The following is a 2,921-nucleotide window of genomic DNA, read 5'->3' as shown; positions in this document are numbered from 1 at the left end:
CTGCTGAAGTCAGGGCACTCTGCAGCATACACAGCTCAAAGCTCAATCCAAAGAAATCTAAAGGATGTGAAATATAGTTAACTTATAGTACTATTAAAGCACTCATAAAGAAGGGCAAGACAGGCTCCAAGGCTTTCTGAGCAGGACATTTTATCAAATGACCAATTAACAGAGTCTGGGATCAGACTGGAATTTAAGCCTCACACTTAAGAGTGGGTCTTTAGTTGTGCTTTCAGCATGACTACTAGGCTACCTCCCAGCTAAAAATTATAAGGAGGGACATTGTTTCTTTGTTCCTCAACTTTGTGAACTTCACTGCTTAACCATCCTAAGGCCAGGTGAGCTCTGTGGAAGTGGATAAAGACGTCTTGGAGACCTTTTGAGTTCTGAAATAAAAGGTCTATCAGTTTTGGGCTGGGCAGCAGCTAAATGAGCAAAACTAAGCAAAACTGGGGTGGCCAAACTGCACTCTGAATGACCATGTGCTTTAAACGGGTAATATTTGTAAGGTGAGATGGTAACTCTGTACTAGAACTGGAATAATACCTCATTTTCAGCTGTTTTGGTAATGTAAAACTGGCTTTGCTTCTTTTTTTTGCTGTCAGTAAGAACTACTATCAGTTACATTAGCTAGAATGTAATATCCATTCAGTATTCAACAGTAACAGATGTTTCCTCAGGAGAGGCCAACCTAAACATTACTTTTAATTAACATTTTACCACTAAGTTTGATTCCTCAACAAGAATTTTTTCAGTGTAGTAATTCATCACAGATGCCACTTTTTACAGAGCAAAGAAACACCATCACGCAAATATGCAATGAACATCTCAACAAGTATAAAGTATATTCATATTTACAGAAGCAAAGAACCTTTTGTCTTCAAAAGTATGGAGACTGAACAAAGACACTTTCTGCATGATGCTAACCTGCCTTTGTGAAGCCCATTTAAAACAAATCCACTTTTCTTCAGAAGTTAAACTAAATAAACTTCTCTGTGGAGATGAGAATGTGAAAAAGCCGTATTTCCCCAACTCAGACATACAAGAAGCCCATATAAAAGAATTAAATCAAGTAGCCTCACACACATAACACCACATAAGGAGTGACAATCACTTATGGCTTCTTTACTGCCACTGAGTTTTTCCAGAAATAAATGCTCTAAAAGAGGCTTCTGTTTTCCAAAAGCAGGCTGATACTGAGGGATAAATGAATACATTTTCACCAGCCTTAACGAGACCAAGATCTCCCCCTTTTGGCAGTAAAAGCCGCTGGCTCAGCTATCACTTGTAGCACAATTTAAACAGAGGGACAGGGTCCATATAAAATGTAGTCTTTATGGGCAAATAAAAAGTTAAAACGCACATAATAGCAAGCGGCACGCTACTTGTAGTAAAAAGTGACAGGTAAAATCTCAATTGCAATATAGTCCAGTTGAGATGGAATGTTATTTTTTCAAAAACTGTTTAAGAAAACACAGCAATCAGATGCATTACAGTTGAAAACAATGCTGGTTACTCAGTACACCGAGACTTTTAAAAGCTCATTGAACCTTATTTCAACAAGTCAAAACCAGAAACAACATACTATTTTTAATATCTAAATGACAAAATCTTTTCGTTCAAGAGCACTGCACCTTCACACACACATACAAGAGCCTTATACACATACCAGCAAGTAAGAAAAATTAGGTTACAGTTGAGTATTCCTTTAGAAAATACAAAAGCCAAGACTGAGGATACACCTGAAGTTTCTCCACTTATTACTCTAGTTACTCCCAAAATACAACCTGAAGTTTAAGACAGTGTTTTATTGATGGATTTTTCAAGATCTGATTTACAGATGCTGTTTTCAGTTAAATGCCTGCAGACTGGCTTGCAAAAACCATTAAATTCAGAGTTCATTAATCCAGAACATCTGATCATCGGGTCACAAAAAACAGGTCTTGCAAGTCTATGTAACGAACTGCTTATTTACTATATTATATTTCTTTAATGCACAAAACCAATCCAAACATGTTTTCATGGAATGTGACTTTGTGCAGGTTTGAGCATTGATTTGGACAAATCATAGAGAAGCTGAGAGAAAGTTACAAAAAAGATTTCTGAAACATTGAGAAGGGAATCATTCCACACTGCAGCTGTATCTCAGTCACAGTCTTGCTCAAATGGAAGCCTATTATCAGTAGGTAAGAGCTAGCAAGATTTACTCTCTCAATTCAAGTGAAGCCGAATGCTACCCACCACATCAGTTATAAGCTTTTTGATTTTATAAAGTAATCTATTTCAATTAAGGTAAAAACTCAGAAAATTAGTGAAAGAGAAAAGGACAAGGTTGTTGTTGAATGAGCATGGATATTAGGCATAATAATGACTAATTCCTCATTCTGCTAAAGATTAAAATAGTTGGTCTATCAACAAATGACTAGACTCAGTTACTACGGTATTTGCAGTTTTCAGATTACACAATGGCGTCAGTTATGCTTAATGTGCCTTGTTTTCATACTTCTGCCTTTATTTCACATCTAATCTCTCAAGGCACGACACCCATCAGATACATACAGAAATCACACCTCTACATTTGCCAGTCTGAGACAGTCTGAAGTTTATCTTAATGTTATATGCGGTGACTTCTAACGCCCCCAACCTACACTTCCCGTTCCTGGCACACCGGAACTGAAAAAGCCCGACCTTCGCTGCTGTACGTGCCTATATATGGTCACGACTACGTGCCTGCAGAAGTGCCGGGGCTCCCGCAACGCCACAACACTGTTAGCTCTGCTCAGCTATGCTTATCCTGGTAACCAGCTAGATATGTCCCAATAATAGACATTAAAACTTCAGTTAGCTTTTCTTTGTTCTTCCCTTTTTGTTTCCACCTTTTTAACTTAACTGAAATACAGCCGAACTTGCCAGGAACCCTG

Source organism: Buceros rhinoceros, unplaced genomic scaffold, assembly GCF_000710305.1.
Source record: "Buceros rhinoceros silvestris isolate BGI_N320 unplaced genomic scaffold, ASM71030v1 scaffold11911, whole genome shotgun sequence".
Lineage (NCBI taxonomy): Eukaryota > Metazoa > Chordata > Aves > Bucerotiformes > Bucerotidae > Buceros > Buceros rhinoceros.
The sequence above is the reverse complement of the archived record's forward strand: the minus strand, read 5'-3'. Positions refer to the sequence as shown.